Source organism: Miscanthus floridulus, chromosome 2, assembly GCF_019320115.1.
Source record: "Miscanthus floridulus cultivar M001 chromosome 2, ASM1932011v1, whole genome shotgun sequence".
In the NCBI taxonomy this organism is placed as follows: Eukaryota; Viridiplantae; Streptophyta; class Magnoliopsida; order Poales; family Poaceae; genus Miscanthus; species Miscanthus floridulus.
The window spans coordinates 30438229-30457202 of NC_089581.1; the positions used below are offsets into that span (position 1 = coordinate 30438229).

The 18974-nt window shown below is 43.8% G+C and overlaps 1 pseudogene; it reads right to left on the reverse strand.

The window, feature by feature from the left end:
- Positions 1–271: 271 nt before the first annotated feature.
- On the reverse strand, positions 272–17676 carry LOC136536281 (uncharacterized; annotated as a pseudogene).
- Between the last annotated feature and the right edge of the window lie 1298 nt (positions 17677–18974).

Sequence of the window (18974 nt, forward strand, 5' to 3'; positions counted from 1 at the left end):
TCATAGCATTCACATTCTGAGAAAGTGATAATAAATAAAGCTTGTCTTGTCGGAAGGCAAGACCAACACACTTATTATTAATCACAATATGACATTTGGCATTACCAAAATGGCAATCATATCCATCATCATCTAATCTTGAAACACTTATCAAGTTTCTACGTAAAGAGGGTACATAAAGAATATCTGAAAGCAAAGTCTAAAACAATCATCTAATTCTAGAGAGAGATCTCTAATGGCTTCAACTTCAGCCTCAACTCCATTTACAACTTTAATTCTTCTTTCTCCTCTTTGCAGGGTCCTCGTATGGAATCCCTGTAATGAATTTGCAATATGAACAGTTGCACCTGAATCAATCCACCAAGTAGATTTTGCATAACTTAAATACAATGACTCATCTATGAATATAATAAAGTCATCACCTCTCTTCAGAAGGCTCTTTAGGAAGTCTGGACAATCCTTCTGGTAATATCCATGCTTCTTGCACCATTTACACTGATCCTTCTCAACTTGAGTATTATTGTTCTTCTTATGATGGTCATTCTGAGGGGCTTTCCCTTGAGGTTTGGCATTCTTATTAAAGTTCTTTTTTTGTTATCCTTCACAAGGTTAGTAGAGTCACCTTATGAGCTTTTCAATCTTTTCTCTTCTTGAACACACATTGCGATGAGCTTCTCTATATCCCACTTATCAGGTTGCATGTTGTAATTAATAATAAAAGTTTCATATTCCTTAGACAAGGAAGCAAAAAACCAAATGAATCAGGAACTCATCCTTGAGCCCCAAATTCATTGGCTTGAGCTTAGAAGCCATGTTGCTCATCTTCAGTATGTGCTCTCTTATCCTGCCACCAATGTATTTTTTATTGAATAATTGCTTGATCAGAGTACCAGCATAAGCCTTTGAAGAGCCAGTAAACTAACTCTCCACTTTCTTGAGATACTCTGTGGCGGTGTCACAGTCTGGGATAGACCCTCTTATTGCATATGAAATAGTAGACTTAGCCACCATCAAGCACTTGCGGTTTAAAATATCCCATTTCTTACGTTCGAGGTCATATTTCATCCTCACTTCTATGTGATCTCGCCGCCGAGCAGTGAAATCAGCATCAGTCTCATTTTCTTCCCTCACTGGGTCCACTAGCTTAGTAGGACACGGGGAGGTAAGCGCTAGGTCATTTTCAGATAGCGCTAGTGCTAATTCATACTTCTCTCGCCATACCCGATAGTTGCCCCCTTCAAGGGGCGGTATGTACGAGATAAATGCTATTGGAATTGGGTTGAGTCCTAAAAAACACCATCAGAGATAGTGAGAAAAAACATGACATAATAATTGCATGCATTAATTTAACGTTGGTCAAAATTAAAATATACAACTTTCTTATACACTAATTCTACATCACCGTTGGGTAGAAATAGAATTAATGCATGGAAAAACTTATGAATAAACATTATAATATTGCTATTATCAATGTTGGTCAGAAAAATAATAATATTATAATTTACTAAAAAATAACTGTTCTTCAAATTAAATTCTCCCGTTGGTTCGAATTTAATTAGAAGATAATAAACTTTAACATTGCAGCGGAAACATGAAAAATAATTTATCTACTTTTCAGAAGCACTTTACTGTACTCATCTACTCTCTGAAAAAAATATCCCGTTGGTTCAAATTTTGACAGAGATTTAAACTAGACAAAAAACATCAAAAAATTTGCTTATGAAAATAATAAAACAAAAACTTTGTGTTTACTGTTCATTCGTCCTGGCCTGGTGAACAGTCCACGGCCCATCTGTTTTTCGTATCCGCCCGCGCAGTCTAGTGGTGGCTGAAAGCATCTAGGCCCCTAGTTGGGTTTCGGTGATTAATGACAACACATGATTACTGTGACTAACATATGTTTTACAGAGGCAAATTAAATTAGGTTATAGTAATGGAGATCGATTGGGCTATCATGGTGGTCATGCCCCTACGATGGAAATCGTTTCTCTTTTCAAAGGATGGACTAGTTCTAATTATCGTTTGGTGTTAGGGGATGGTCGAGAGCGACCCCAGTGACAGCTCAGATGAGGACTATGGCGATATCCCTTAGATGCCTCCATGACAACATGACCATGAGGCCGGTAGCTCCAGTTCAGCTCCACCTGCACCACAGACAGACCGTGCTCTACTTACCATACTTGAGCAGATGAGGCAGGATCAGGCTCGCTAGGCTCCGGAGATCGCTGCTACTTTCACACAGTTCTAGACTAGGCAGGATGAGTTCCAGCGATAGCAGTAGGCGATCCAGCAGCAGCAGCAGGCTATACAGCAGCAGCAGCAGGCCATGCATCAGCAGCAGCTTCTCATGCAGTAGCAGTTACTTGGGTTTATGCAGCATGTTGTGACAGCTATTGGGGCTCCACCGCCATAGCCTTTGCCCTAGCTTGGTCAGCCTACCACCACTTCTATGACTCTAGCTTTACAGCCTAGTGGGCTTTAGAGTCAGGGACCGCCAGCGCCATAGTTTCCTTCACCTATAGAGCAGGTGTCCCAGTGGTTTGCTTTGCTAGTGCTAGCCCGTAGTTCACTCCTCTTCATACGGGCTTTACTCTGCCTCAGAGTTCGTTAGTGCTCATCCCAGTTTCTAGGAGCCTTGGTGCTTCATTCAGTGGGTTGATAGGGTAGCCTACTCTGCCAGAGCTACATGTCCCAGGTTCTTCCACAGTTGCACCTATTACCAGGACTACAGAGATGCTCCCTTCGTCAGTTGCATCATCAGAGCAGGCAGCGCTAGTTATAGATCCGACCCAGACCGCTTCAGCATCGCTTCTAGCTATAGAGGGTCAGACTGCTCAGAGCTTAGGATCATATGATGATGGCACATAGTTCCAGCTCGCTCCTTGCACCTCAGTGCCCGACTCGTCCGCTGCAGCCCCGCCAACCGACCCTTAGGTTTTGGTGTTTGACGCCAAAGGGGGAGAGGGATCGAGTATGTTTGACTTAGAGGGAGCGACTTAGGGGAGCTTAGTTTATCTATTATATCTGGTTTTTATGTGTGATACACTATTATGCATTCATGTGTTTACTTTTATGCATCAAACTATATTTATGTGATAGTGATTTCTACGTGATCGTGATATTTGACATGTGTGCTCTCTACTTTGAATCTTTTATATGTCATATCACTTGTGTTATGCTCATTTGCTTGGCTTCCACATTTTACTCCGATGCAAATGAGCTTTATCACATGTACTCTTGCTTATTTTATATCTTTTGAGTACATCATGTTGACTTGGATCATATAAGCTTGCCTAACACTTTTGTTCTTATTATCAAAAGCTTATATGAACCAAGCATGTTAAAAACCTCATCTCTTTCACATACTCGAGGTGGTATTGTCATCAATCACCAAAAAGGTGGAGATTAAAAGCATCTAGACCCCTAGTTGGGTTTCGGTGATTAATGACAATACGTGATTATTATGACTAACATGTGTTTTGCAGAGGCAAATTAAGTTAGGTCACGGTAATAGAGATCGATTGGGCTATCATGGTGGTCATGCCCCTACGATGGAAATCGTTTCGGTTTTCAAAGGATGGACGACAAGGTTAAGGATGGACTAGTTCTAAGTGTCATTTGGTGTTGAGGAGACACTTAGAGTAGTTTAGGACTTTGTTTTTCCTTTGGTCGTACTATTAAGGGGGGTATGGACAGGTAGCTTGACCTAGGTGAGTCTAGTGAGTTAGGTGTGGTGCACACTTACTAAATCTAGCATTAGGTAGCTCCTAAAAAGCCCTTAGATCCATTGGAGCAAACTTCATTCACGTATGATCGAGAGTTGGAAGTGAATGGAGGGTCAAATGCTGACCGGACACTAGTTTCGGAGTGACCGGACGCTGGCGCAAAGTCCAGTCAGTTCATTTGATCAAGGTGAAATCGTCTAGATACGATCGGACGCTGAGAGGTGAAGTGACCGGACGCTAGGTCCCAGCGTCCGGTCGACTCCAGTAAGGTTCCAGAGAGGGAAAATCGTGATCGGACGCGTCTAGTCAGTGCTGACCGGACCAGTCACAACTTAAACACTGAAATTCGAGGAGAACTGACCGGAGCGTCCGGTCAATATGACTGAAGCTTCCGGTCACCCCGCAGAGGCACATAATGGTTCATTTTTCAACCAACATTATAAATACTTCCTCCATTCGTGTGAGGGGGTACTTTTGCTCATTCCAATAGCTGAGAAACACCTTTGAGAGTGCCAAGAAGAGCAAAGTCCTAGTGAGGTGATTGAGATTTGAGAATCCCAATGGGAGCCCTCATTAGTGAAAGCAAGAGTAGCAAAGTGTGCATCCACCCTTCTCATTAGGCTTGTCGTGGTCAAGTGAGAGTTCATGCTTGTTACTCTTAGTGATCGCCATCACTTAGATGGCTTGGTGGTGATTGGGAGCTTGGTGATCATCCGACAGAGCTTGTGGATGACCCAACTCAAGTTGTGAGCGGTTGTGGGTGATTCACCATGACAGAATGTCAAAGAATCAACCCGTAGAGAGCACTTGATCCTTGTGCGGATCAAGGGGGAGCTACACCCTTGCGCGGGTGCTCTAATGAGGACTAGTGGGGACTGGTGACTCTCCGATACCTCAGCAAAATATCACCGCGTTCCTCCTTCTCTCTTTGCTTTGAGCTTTTACTTTGAGCAATTCAATTCTTGTCATTTACATTCATAGAATTGCCATGCTAGAGTAGGATTAGAATATAGGTTGCCAAACTTTTGTGCGGTTGATCAATAGAAATACTTTCTAGGCACAAGGGGTTAATTGGGCTAACCGTAGGACTTAATTATTGCAAAGAAATTTAGAATTAGCCCAATTCACCCCCCTCTTGGGCATCTTGATCCATTCAGCAGCCCATCAGGCGCTCGTGTGCGCTTCTTCCCACCAGGGCCCAGCAGCGCACTGCTGTGCTCCCCCACACCTAGGCCGCTACCTAGGCCTGGGCTGGGAATTCAAGTTCTGGCTCGGCCAAATCCGGCACGTGCTATGTCGGCCATTGATGAAGATATGATGGCTGACTGTGCACAGCAGTGGATCAAAACCACACCATAGCCATGCTCCCCTTAACCCTAGGTCTCATTCTCTCCCTCCCTTTCTCTTTCATCACCGCAACGAGCGACAACAGAGGAGTAGCAGCGGCTGTCAGAGGAAAGATGTCAGCGCCGCCATGAGCCCTCTCACCGATGTGCATGCTCCCTAGAGGGAGAGCATGCCACCGTCGAGTGGCCCCGTGTCGGCACCCTAAACCCGCACCCGCGTGTCGACGTCTCGACGATGAGCGGCGGCTCGAGCCTCACCTTCCTGTGTGACGACGGTGGCCCACACACTGATGAGGAGTCATCAAGCAGCGGCTCGAGGGTAGGTAAGCCCCCTATCTACTTCTCATCTTGGGTTAAGGTTTCGATCCAAATCAAAATTCATTCATCTCCTTCTACTTTCTACCCTGATCTAGATCTACACACTAGATAAGGCTCATTTTATACCATTGATAGATTAACAGGATCATCTAGCAGTAGATCTAGTGGGTATAACTTGCATTTAGGATAAATGGCAAACCTAGAACATAAGCTAATACGAGAAATAGAGAGAGAGAGAGAGGAGTGTAGAGATACAAAGCATCAGCCGCCTTCGAGGAAAACGAGCTGGCCATCGCATTGGTGTTGGTGGAGACGTGGTCGTAGGGCAGCGGTGAAGACACGGCGGTGGCGGTTTCCCATCACTGGCAGCACCCTCTCTCTAGATTGGCTTAGGGTTAGAGGTGTAGGTGGGGTGTCTGGTAGCGTAGGTGATTCTCGTGCCTTGTGTCCCTGTCCCTACCTCCCTTTTTATGGCGCAGTACGACGGGGGGCCACCAACCATGGAACGGTTGGGCGCCCCCGATCAAGGCGTGGATCCAAGGGCCCAATTAACTATTGGACCAATTGGTGGAGATCAATCTAATAGCTAATAGTACCCATCATTCTCAAGGTATCACAAAACCACTTCCTAAATTCATCTTCCTGTCAATGTTGCTTTCCTGGAGCGTCCCTGTAACACCCCAGCGTTACGCAAGCATTTAGGCACTACAAATCATGAACATAATGCATCATCAAAGCATCATAATCATACATGCATAATCATGTTAAATAATAACTGAAACAATGCTTTGAAACATATGAAACATGCTCGTGAAACATGTATGTTGCATTACTGTTTAAATGAACCTGGGTCGTGTTTGTGCTTGTAATAATGTTTAACATGATTGTTTGGGAGTACAAATGACTTAGAAATGTTTCATATGCATTTTGGAGCAAGGTTGGTATTCAATTTTTCTCAAATTTTGCTTTTAAAAATAATCTTCTAAAATAGGGTTTTTGATTTAAATTTAACTTTAAATCTATAGTTCAAAATCTAATTGGATTTTGGCCTTACTCTTTTTGGCAAAGTTGTAGAGTTTAAATTTCTAAACAACTTTTATTTTGGGTCCAACTTTTGAAATTGCTTTGAAAAGGTTCAAAATTTCATTTGAATGAATTTGGAGAAGCAAATAAAAGAGAAAAATCACATTTTTCACCTTAATGGGCCGCGCCCTCGCTTCTCAGCCCATGGCCGAAGCCGGCCTGGCCTGCCTCCGCGCCCGCCGTTCGCTCGCTCGCACCCGTGCTCTGACTGCGCCAGAGCGCGCAAGCCGCGTGGTGGCCATGCGCCGGCGAGCTCGCCGTGTGGCACCATCGGCCTGCCCCGTTCCGACCGGCTCCGCCCGGCCTTCAAGACCCCTGTCCGCTCCCTCACTCAGCCATTCCCTCCCTTCCTTCACTTCGTCCTCGCTCGGACAGCAGCAGCCACAGCTCTCGGGCGCACAGGCGCTTCGCCACCGCATGTGCCTCGTCGGAGTTGGCCGTTCCGGCCGCTCTAGTTTGCTAGAGCTAACTCCGTCTCGCCCAAAGCTCCACCTCCACCTCGCGCACCCCGTGCTCGTGTCCTTTCACCTTGGTAAGCTTTCCTTCCTCAGGAATCGCTCACCGGAGTGAGCTCCTCCTCGCCGGAGTGCTCCGCTCCGTGGACATTCCCTCTCCGCTCCATCTCTCGCCCTCCCTTCACGCGCACGAGCACCGCCCGGGCTCGGTGGAGCTCCCACGCCGCTCCCCGCGCCACCCCATGGCCGGAGACGCGCTCTCGCTGGAGAGCCATGCCGCCATGTTGCCATGCACGCCAGTGAGGTCGCCTCTGTGTACCTTTGGCCATGCCTGTTGCACAACTGAGTTCGCCTTGAGCCGTAGAGCACGTAGGTCACCTTCACTGGGCCGGAGACCTCACCGTCGGCGAGCTCTCGCTGCCGGTGATCTCCTCTGTTTCGGTTCAGTTGACGGGTGGGGTCCCGCTGACCCCCGGGCCCATTTGTCAGCCCCTGTGTGTGTACATGCGTGTTCAGATCCGGGTGGATCTAGCATTTTTGAACCGAGATTTTCAGAAAGAATAAAAGAAATGAATTACATATGTTGTTTAAATGATTTGGAAATTCATAACTTGCTCAAAATAGCTCCAAATTTGTTGAAATAAGTTTTCTAGGTTTCTTGTGACTAGATCTATCTGTTAAAAATATTGCATGCCAAATTTGTGATACTTTTCTGTGTAGCTTTATTTAAATTGAATAAATGCTGATTTCTTAGAAAATGTCTAACAAATAGAATATATATCAAAAAAATATGGTTCTAGTTTTGTTAATCTCCTTTAGTGATGTACTTTATAGGAAAAATAGATGTCATGCATGTTCTGTAGAGCAATATTGATGTGTAGTTCAAGTGCCTTTAATTGATGATTTTTGTTATTTTAATAGAGAGCAAAAATTGTATAAAACATGTGTATGATAATTTTTGTGCAGTGATTGTTTACTATATAGAACATAGGAAAAATACCAAATCTGTTGTTTGACACTTTTCATAGTACAAAGTATTTTCATGCTCATATTTATGCCATAGCTTGTTATTTGTGTGTAGGCTATTTTACTTATCCAAATGCCTTGAGAATTTTATGGTAGTTTACTTAGAGTAGTACTCTGCTACTATAATTTTCTTAGATTTTTATGAGCACCAGAAATATCTATTGCTGTTGTAACCCTAGTTTAAAAATGAAATAAAATAATCTTCTTTAATGCATGCTTAGTTAATAATGTTTGCTTTGGTGTATCTTTGAAGCATCTTAGCTTGCTGTGGTGACTTGGCATGTTAGTACAGTGGTTGTAGTAGTAGTATAGTAGTACATGTTCTTAGATGATGTTGGCTACCTTGTAGAAGAGCTTTACTTCTACTATGTCCAATAAAGTTAAACATGTTCATCTACATTTCATGCATCATGATCATTACATGTCATCTCTCCGATGCACCTATGCATTAGCACTTATACATTTGCATCATACAGGATCGTAGGAGGAGTTGCTAGTAGTAGTTCAGGAAGAGCAGACCGGGACAGATCTCCAAGAAATCCAGGCACAGGAGGTGCTAGAGGAAGAGGAGCAAGGAGAGGACTTGCCCGAGTGCGTGGATCATCAACCTAGTTCATTCGAACGAGGCAAGCCCCGGAGCATTCTAAGTCTCCTACTTTATAAAAGCAATTCTTTCTATATATGAGTTTATATATTATTGCATTAAGTTATAGGAGTTGATTGAAACCGTTGATGCATTTATTACTATCCTTGCCTATCTTATTACCTTTTTACCCTGTTAGGTCGGGATCGAATAATTGCTTAGCCTTGCTTAGACCGGTAGCAATCGATGATTTCCAGTCACCTACATTTATAGGTGGTTACTGGAAGAATTTAGCTATGGAAAGAATGATATCCTATAATTAAACATGTGTGATGGATAATTGAAGACCGGATGGAAAAAGTTGGAGGCAACCAGACAGGGTTCTGGGGTGCTGTTAGTTTTCCATCTGTGTCGATTAAGGACCGATTGTTGCTCGTCCCTCTTGTCATGTTGAACGCATGCCTCACATTTAGCTGGCCAAATAAAGTACCTTTCGACCGCGAAGCTAGTGACACTATTCAAGCTGGGATAAACTTGGATTGGCAGACTGGTGCTGAAGGGGGTATGATAGGGACGTGAAGAGTGAGCCCAAGGTGCGTCCTGGCTATCGGGCGGTCCCTGGGTAGTGCGGTCCCTGACTGTTATCCCGCGGCTACTTGGAAAGTGTCATTGGTGATCTGTAGCTCACTTGATCGGTGAGTGTGGTTTGTGTGAGGAATAAATCACCAGCTGGTTAGGAATCGATTCGAATCGCCATCACTCCTGGATAGTGAGCACTTGACTCGAGCTACAGCATCGTAGTAATTATGATGGAACACTAATGGTTATCTAGATGGTATGAGATATGCTAAATCTAAGTTGGTAACTGGATATTATTGGTTAATCAAGTGATTGCTATAGTATAGGTGCTTACCTAGATGGATAGGTCATAATAAAGATGATGCAAAGTACTTAAAATGGTTTCTTCATGATAGCTTATGCTTTTCACAAACCAGTCAGCTAGCCCACTAAAGAAAGCCTTGCATAATCCTTGGTGTCGCTTTATTTTGGTTTAAGATGGGTAAGTCTAGCTGAGTACCTTCTCGTACTCAGGGCGTTGTTCCCATTGTTGTTGCAGATGGTCAAATGTACTACGGCTATTGCATTAACTACCTGTACCCGACGATAGGTGACAACTAGGACCAAGGGTGAATGGTCACTTCGTATCTCTCATCTGATGCTTTTGTTGGAGATGACTACCTACTGGCACTGTATTTGAACCAAAAGTGTGTGTGTGGCTTTAAAACTATTTGCTTCCGCTATTTCAGTTTGAACTTGGGTTGTAATAACTTTATGTTCTAAACTCTGATGTATCCAACTGTCATTGCAAACTTTATGTAACATGTGACGGTAATTACTAAACTTGTACGATATTGGTTTGTATGTCAATTGGTTTGAAATCCTTTGTGGTTTCACGGACTACCGGGTTATACGGGCTTAAGTTTGCTAAATTATCTGCTTCGGCAGAAGATTTCCTTACTTAATCTCGTATAATTGGTCGGTTCTGTTACAGCTGGTATCAGAGTAAGGTTTAGCAGGTTACTGTTCATGTGTGTATTTAAAACAAAAGGGTTTTGTGTTACAAAACTAATTATGAACTTATAGTATATAGGTGTTTCAACCTCTAATTTAAAAAAAACTTAAAGAGTGTGCCAGTGGTCATATCCTGTATGCCCAGTTAAGGACTCTAGGTGGCTTATTTAAGTACTAACTTGGGGGTCTTTGCATCATATTTCTATTTCGTTGCTCATACGACGTGCTATTGTATGAGTGCCATTCACTTGAGTGGTAATGTATGGATCCATTGCCTCTACGCCTTGGTAAGTGAGAGTTGTGAGAGCATGATCGAATACACTACCGATCTAGGGAAGTGCTTATATGATGCCGGATTATTTACATGCCATACGCGTGTTTGTATGAAGGTATCCAATGTGTGGGGAATTCCATCCTGTGGTGACGATGCCGTCGATAGGAAAATGGTTCGGGTAGTTGCTACCGTTGTACGTGTATCTAGGGATGCGTGTAGAGCGAGTAGATTACTTTACTGCTTTCGTGCATATTTTTCATACTGTCAGGGTTTGGGCTGAAGTGGATCTTTTGCAGGTACATAACAACGCTATTGTGTAGTACGTATTAGCTACGTTTATGAGAGACCGTTGTATGCCACCGTCTATGCCGCTAGCAATTGTTATTTTTCCTAAGTTTGTGAGAACGTGCGGAACGTGCATGCATCATGTTGTTACATATCATTCATGGCATTGTTCCTCCACTTATAAGTTGATTATCTCATTTTGATAAAAATGACAACTTAACCTTGTTCTCACGTGAGTAATAAAACAAAAATTTGCTACAGATGGCACACACAAAGCAGACCACTCGCAAGTCCACCGGAGGCAGAGCTCCCCGCCATCAGCTTGCTCCACGTACCCGTCAGCGCCACACGTTTCTTGGAGAGTTTGGGATGCCTACACTCTTGTGGAGAGTGCTCAGCTATGTAGGCTATCCTGATGGAATGGAGCCCCGCTATTTTTGGACAAATGAGCAGTTGGGGGAAGGTCTCTTGGTTACTGTGGAGGCCATTGTTCGTCCCCGAGGTGACGGTTCTGAGTGGACTAGTTGGCGTTATGAGTCAACTGGCAGGACCGCTGAAGAAGCAGCTAATAGGGCAGCATTTGGGATACTAAGGGATATCATGGATCGTTTTTCTCAGGAGTTGGCAGCCGCTTTAGTTGGAGTCTTTCCAAGGGGCAACCCCTCCACTGACTCGTGGCAACAAGCAAGAGGGAGATCTCTAGAGATTGGTGCAACAGAAGGACAGAACAGTGATAACCCTGCTATGAGCGCCATGTTCACAGTGATGAAGGCTTTCGATGGAGTAGAAGGTAGCCTGAGACGTGTGTCTAGTGCTCTTGGTCAGGCCCACGATGACCAATGTCAGCGTCAGAGGGATCACGACGCCAAGATTGAGAGGCTCAGTGCAGAGATGGCTCAGTTGACTCATTAGAGGGATCGGGTGACCCAGAGGACTGGAGTCTATGAGGGAGACGTACGCACATTGAGAGAGCAGGTTGAGCATCTGACCACCGCCAACAGGAACGCTGAGCGCATGTTGATCCATGTGCTCCACTAGAGGAATGAAGCCTGGTCCGTAGAAGATGTTCTGAGAGCTCGACAGGTTAAGCTAGAGCAGCAGCTGGCCAGTGTAGAAGAGTACAACGATAACCTACATGAGGAGGTTCATCAGCTGAATAACTAGCTCCACCCTTACGTTCCTCCTGGAGCAGCAGAGATGGATCTAGATGAGGACGAGGATCCCAAAGAGCTTGAGGCACCAGCTGATGATGACAATGATGATGTGGATAGTGACAATGTCGACATCTCTGACTTAGATAGCGACCACGATGAGTAGGCTAGTAGTTGTTGCGCTAGCTACTAGGGTTTCGTTTGCGATGACCTTTTGCATGGTTGGCATGTCTGGCATGTAATCATGAGTAGAAAGACTAAGACCTTGATGTAATGTTGGAAAACTTGGATGTGTTTGTGGTGATATATAAACGTCAAAAGTCCAGTGTATGTATGCTGGCAATTTGGTTGTAATGGACGTGAGGTGTGCGCTTAAGTAATCTAATTAGTGATGTTGTGTTAATTGGAATGACTTATTGTGCCCCTGTTTTATTGTATGAATTTATTCTCTCCAGTGAATTCTGTATGGCATAATTTTTCATTCACCTGCAATTTCTACAACATCGCCTAATAATTACTGTTGCTGAAATATGCAGATGCCGAACACTCGTCGTACCGTGTATGACGCTACTAAGGCAGGTGGCAGTGCCGCTGGGAATGAGAACCCTTATCCACCACCACCACCTCCTCCTCCACCGTACACCGCGGAATAGTTCTTCGCACAGTTCCTTAGAAGTCAACGCAACATGGAGGGCATGCAGCAGAACATGGAAGCTGCATTGCGCCACATTGCTGACAACACCCGATGTGGGTTAAACCCAGGTGGACATGAAGCGAATCAGCATAGCAGTTTCAAGGACTTTATGGACACCAGACCACCAATTTTCAAAGAAGCGGCAGAGCCATTGGATGCAGAAGAGTGGATAAACACCATGGAAGATAAGTTTCATGTTCTAAGGATGACAGAAGTATTGAAGACTAAGTATGCAGCTCATCAGCTACAAGGCCCTACAGGAATGTGGTGGAAGCACCACCGCACCACTTTTCCCCCCAATGCCCACATTACTTGGAGGGAATTCACTGAGGCTTTTCGTGGAGTTTACATTCCACCTGGTTTGATAGAAATGAAGTTTGGAGAATTTCTAGCACTAAATCAAGGCACCAAGACTATAACACAGTATCTACATGCATTCAACAATCTAAGTCGCTATGCCTCTGACATGGTGAATACTAATGCCAAAAAGATCGCTAGTTTCAAGAGAGGTCTGAATCCCAAGATGATGAAGCACGTGGGTACCAACACAAGAACTGGTTTCAATGACTTTGTTAGTGACTGTTTAAAGCAAGAAAAGAACAACAATGTATATGCTACATCCAAGACTCACAAGAGGGATTTTGAGTCAGGTCCGTCCTAGTCAAGGGCCCCAATGGCAAATCGTTCTACGTATCGTCCGCCTGCCCCTGGTGCAAGGTTCAGGCCACCCTAGTGGAGGAATCAGAATGCCCAGCAACCTTAGAGGAATCAGAAGCCATTCAAGATGGCGGTGCCCCAAGCCAAGACCGAACAAGGTAGTTCATCTAGAGCTGCTACTCAAGTAAGAGGACCGTGTTTCAACTGCAATCAACCTAGGCACTTTGCGAAGTTTTGCCCATATCCCAAGAAGCAGCAGAATCAGTATCAAGCTCATGTGCACCACACCACCATTGATGACATCACGGAAGGAGAGCCCATGACACCAGTATGTTTTCTATCAACAATCATCCTGCAGTCATTTTGTTTGATTCTAGATCATCTCATTCATTCATAAGTCAAGCATTTGTAAGAAAGTATGAACAAAAGATAGTTGAATTGGAATGTGCTTATCAGATAAGTTCAGCTGGGGCTGATCTGTTAACTAATCAGATAATTCGGGGGGGTAACCCTATGTATAACAAATAGGCAGTATAAGCTTAACTTGATAGTTATGCCAGGGCTAGTTCTGGATGTGATTATGGGAATGAACTAGATGAATAAGATGGGAGTAGTAATTGACGTTGGAGGAAGAAGCATTTCTCTCAAGGAACCGGTTGGAGAAGGTACATTTCAAGTAACCTTACCTCGGAGAATAGATCTGACCAGTACAACTTGTGTAGTCCAAACTACTCTTCTAGCCAAGATTCTAGTAGTGTGCGAGTTTCTGGACATGTTTCCAGATGAGTTACCCGGTCTCCCACCGGATAGAGATGTTGAGTTTGCCATTGAGTTAATCCCTGGAACACCACCGATCTCAAGAAGGCCTTATCGGATGCCTCCTAATGAATTAGCCGAGTTGAAGAAGCAACTCCAAGATCTGTTGACTAAGGGTTTAATTTGTCCAAGTTCATCGGAATGGGGATGTCCCGCACTGTCGTGAAGAAAAAGAAGGATAACTCCTTACGGATGTGCGTGGACTACCGGCCACTGAATGCGGTGACAATTAAAAACAAGTATCCTCTACCTCGGATTGATATCTTGTTTGATTAATTGTCAAAAGCCAAGGTGTTCTCCAAAATAGATTTGAGATCAGGGCACCATCAGATCAAGATTAGACCACAAGATATACCCAAAACCGCGTTCTCCACCAGATATGGTTTGTACGAGTATCTTGTCATGTCCTTTGGTTTGACAAATGCTCCTACATACTTTATGTATCTGATGAATTCGGTCTTTATGCTGGAGTTGGATAAGTTCGTGATTGTGTTCATTGATGACATTCTAGTATACTCAGAGAACGAATAGGATCATGTAGAGCATCTAAGAATTGTCTTGACTAGACTCAGAGATCACCAACTGTATGCTAAGTTTAGTAAATGTGACTTCTAGCTGAAGATAGTTCCTTTTCTCAGTCATGTGTTATCTGAGAATAGAATCTCAGTGGATCCTAGTAAGGTACAAGAGGTTATGGACTGGAAGGCACCAAGCACAGTTCATGAGGTTCGGAGTTTTCTTGGATTAGCCGGTTACTATCGCCGTTTTATACCGGACTTCTCGAAGATTGCCAAGCCAATGACAAGTTTGCTATAGAAGGATCATAAGTTTGTTTGGACAGAGGAGTGTGAGGCAGCTTTCTACACCTTGCGGAATTTGCTAACCACTGCTCCTGTTCTGGCGCAACCGGATATAGAAAAGCCGTTTGATGTGTTTTGCGATGCATCAAAGAATGGTTTAGGATGTGTTCTGATGCAAGATGGAAGGGTCATTGCTTATGCCTCATGTCAGTTGAGGAAGCATGAGGTTAACTATCCTACACATGATTTAGAGCTTGCGGCCGTTGTGCATGCTCTAAAGATTTGGAGACACTACTTGCTTGGGAATGTGTGCAATATCTTTACAGATCATAAGAGTCTTAAGTACATATTTACTTAGTCTGAGTTGAATATGCGATAGAGAAGATGGTTAGAACTGATAAAGGATTATAATCTAAATATGCACTATCATCCGGGAAAGGCAAATGTAGTAGCAGATGCCTTAAGTAGGAAGTCACATTCTCTTACTGTGCAACCGTTGTTTGAAGATGGGTTCAATTTGTTGCATCCTACTATGTTGCATAATATCTAGGTTAGCTGTACCTTGGAGAGCAAGATCATTGAGGGTCAGAAAACAGATAAGGGAATATTCCATATCAAGGAGAAAATGAAGAAAGAACCGACCAAGCACTTTAGAGTGGATGAACAAGGAGTGTTATGGTTTAAGGACCGTCTGGTTGTACCTAAAGATCGAGAGCTCAAGAACAAATTGATGGATGAAGCTCATCACTCAAAGTTGTCTATCCATCCTGAAAGTAACAAGATGTACCAAGAATTGAGACCTCATTATTGGTGGACGAAGATGAAGAAGGAGATTGCAGCGTATGTTGCTCGTTGCGACATGTGTTGTAGAGTGAAAGGTCTTCATATGAGACCCGTAGGAATGTTGCAACCTTTGTTAGTACTAGATTGGAAATGGGATGATATAAGTATAGATTTTATCACCAGTCTTCCCACCACACAAAAGGGGAATGATTCAATTTGGGTGATTGTAGATCGCCTTACCAAATCAGCTCACTTTTTACTAGTCAAGAACGTTTTTCGACCACCTCAGTATGCTGAGAAGTACATTGCAGAGATTGTCTGATTACATGGTATACCAAAGACTATCGTGTCTGACCATGGGTCATAGTTTACCGCTCATTTTTGGGAGCATCTTCATAAAGGTTTGGGTACTAGCTTGATTCGTAGTACAGCTTACCACCCATAGACAGATGGGCAAACAGAGCGAGTTAATGCTGTTCTTGAAGATATGCTTAGAGCTTGTGTGTTATCGTCTAGGGGTTCATGGGAATCATGGTTACCTTTGACAGAGTTCGCTTACAACAATAGTTACCAAGAGAGTATCAAGATGGCTCCATTTGAAACATTGTATGGCAGGAAATGTAGGACACCATTGAATTGGGTTGAGCCTAGAGAGAGAAGGTTTTACGGAATCGATTTTGTTGACGAGGCTGAGAAAAAGGTCTATATTATCCAACGAAACATGAAAGCGGCACAGTCATGCCAGAAGAGTTATGCATATAAGAGAAGGAGACCGCTAGAATTTCAAGTTGGTGACTACGTTTATCTGAAGGTTACTCTAATGAAGAAAGTACAACGGTTTGGAGTAAATAGAAAACTTGCTCCTAGGTTTGTTGGACCGTACAAGATCATAGAGAAAAAGGGTCCCGTGGCTTATAAGTTACAGTTACCAGAAGCGATGGGTTCGATCTTTCCAGTCTTCCATGTATCACAGTTAAAGAAGTGCTTGTGTGTTCCGGAAGAGAGAATAGAACCTCAGAGCATTAAGCTCAAATCAGACTTGGAATACCGTGAGCAACCGGTTCGAGTTTTGGACACTAAGGACCGAGTCACTCAGAATAAAGTGGTGAGAACATATAAGATATAGTGGAGTCATCACGATGATGGTGATGCGACATGGGAAACAGGAGAATATCTGCAAAACGCTTATAAGGATTTTTATAACAAATGGTTCGTAACTCAAAATCTCAGGACGAGATTCTTATAAGGGGGGAGGGATGTAACACCCCGGTGTTACGCAAGCATTTAGGCACTACAAATCATGAACATAATGCATCATCAAGCATCATAATCATACATGCATAATCATGTTAAATAATAACTGAAACAATGCTTTGAAACATATGAAACATGCTCGTGAAACATGTATGTTGCATTACTGTTTAAATGAACCTGGGTCGTGTTTGTGCTTGTAATAATGTTTAACATGATTGTTTGGGAGTACAAATGACTTAGAAATGTTTCACATGCATTTTGGAGCAAGGTTGGTATTCAAATTTTCTCAAATTCTGCTTTTTAAAAATAATCTTCTAAAATAGGGTTTTTGATTTAAATTTAACTTTAAATCTATAGTTCAAAATCTAATTGGATTTTGGCCTTACTCTTTTTGGCAAAGTTGTAGAGTTTAAATTTCTAAACAACTTTTATTTTGGGTCCAACTTTTGAAATTGCTTTGAAAAGGTTCAAAATTTCATTTGAATGAATTTGGAGAAGCAAATAAAAGGGAAAATCACATTTTCACCTTAATGGGCCGCGCCCTCGCTTCTTGGCCCACGGCCGAAGCCGGCCCAGCCTGCCTCCATGCCCGCCGTTTGCTCGCCCGCACCCGCGCTCTGACCGCGCAAGAGCGCACAAGCCACGTGGCGGCCATGTGCCGGCGAGCTCGCCGCACGGCACCACCGGCCTACCCCGTTCCGACCGGCTCTGCCCGGCCTTCAAGACCCCTGTCCGCTCCCTCACTCAGCCACTCCCTCCCTTCCTTCACTTTGTCCTCGCTCAAACAGCAGCAGCCACAGCTCCCACGCGCACAGGCGCTCCGCCACCGCACGCGCCTCGCCGGAGTTAGCCATTCCGGCCGCTCGAGTTCGCTAGAGCTAACTCCGTCTCGCCCAAAGCTCCGCCTCCACCTCGCGCACCCTGTGCTCACGTCCTTTCGCCTTGGTAAGCTTCCCTTCCTCGGGAATCGCTCACTGGAGTGAGCTCCTCCTCGCTGGAGTGCTCCGCTCCGTGGACATTCCCTCTCCGCCTCATCTCTCGCCCTCCCTTCACGCGCACGAGCACCGCCCGGGCTCGGTGGAGCTCCCACGCCGCTCCCCGCGCCACCCCATGGCCGGAGACACGCTCCCACCGGAGAGCCGAGTCGCCGTGCTGCCATGCACGCCGGTGAGGTCGCCTCTGTGCACCTTTGTCCATGCCCATTGCACAGCTAAGTTCGCCTTGAGCCGTAGAGCACGTAGGTCACCTTCACTGGGCCAGAGACCTCACCATCGGCGAGCTCTCGCCGCTGGTGATCTCCTCTGTTTCGGTTCGGCTGACGGGTGGGGTCCCGCTGCCTGTTTGTCAGCCCCTATGTGTGTACACGCGTGTTCAGATGCAGGTGGATCTAGCATTTTTGAACCGGGATTTCCAGAAAGAATAAAAGAAATGAATTACATATTTTGTTTAAATGCTTTGGAAATTCATAACTTGCTCAAAATAGCTCCAAATTTGTTGAAATAAGTTTTTCTAGGTTTCTTGTGACTAGATCTATCTGTTAAAAATATTACATGCCAAATTTGTGATACTTTTCTGTGTAGCTTTATTTAAATTGAATAAATGTTGATTTCTTAGAAAATGTCTAATAAATAGAATATATATCAGAAAAATATAGTTCCAGTTTTGTTAATCTCCTTTAGTGATGTACTTTGTAGGAAAAATAGATGTCATGCATGTTCTGTAGAGCAATATTGATGTGTAGTTCAAGTGCCTTTAATTGATGATTTTTGTTATTTTAATAGAGAGCAAAAATTGTATAAAACATGTGTATGATAATTTTTGTGCAGTGATTGTTTACTGTATAGAACATAGGAAAAATACCAAATCTATTGTTTGACACTTTTCATAGTACAAAGTATTTTCATGCTCATATTTATGCCATAGCTTGTCATTTTTGTGTAGGCTATTTTACTTATCCAAATGCCCTGAGAATTTTATGGTAATCTACTTAGAGTAGTACTCTGCTACTATAATTTTCTCAGATTTTTATGAGCAACAGAAATATATGTTGCTGTTGTAGCCCTAGTTTAAAAATGAAATAAAATAATATTCTTTAATGCATGTTTAGTTAATAATGTTTGCTTTGGTGTATCTTTGAAGCATCTTAGCTTGC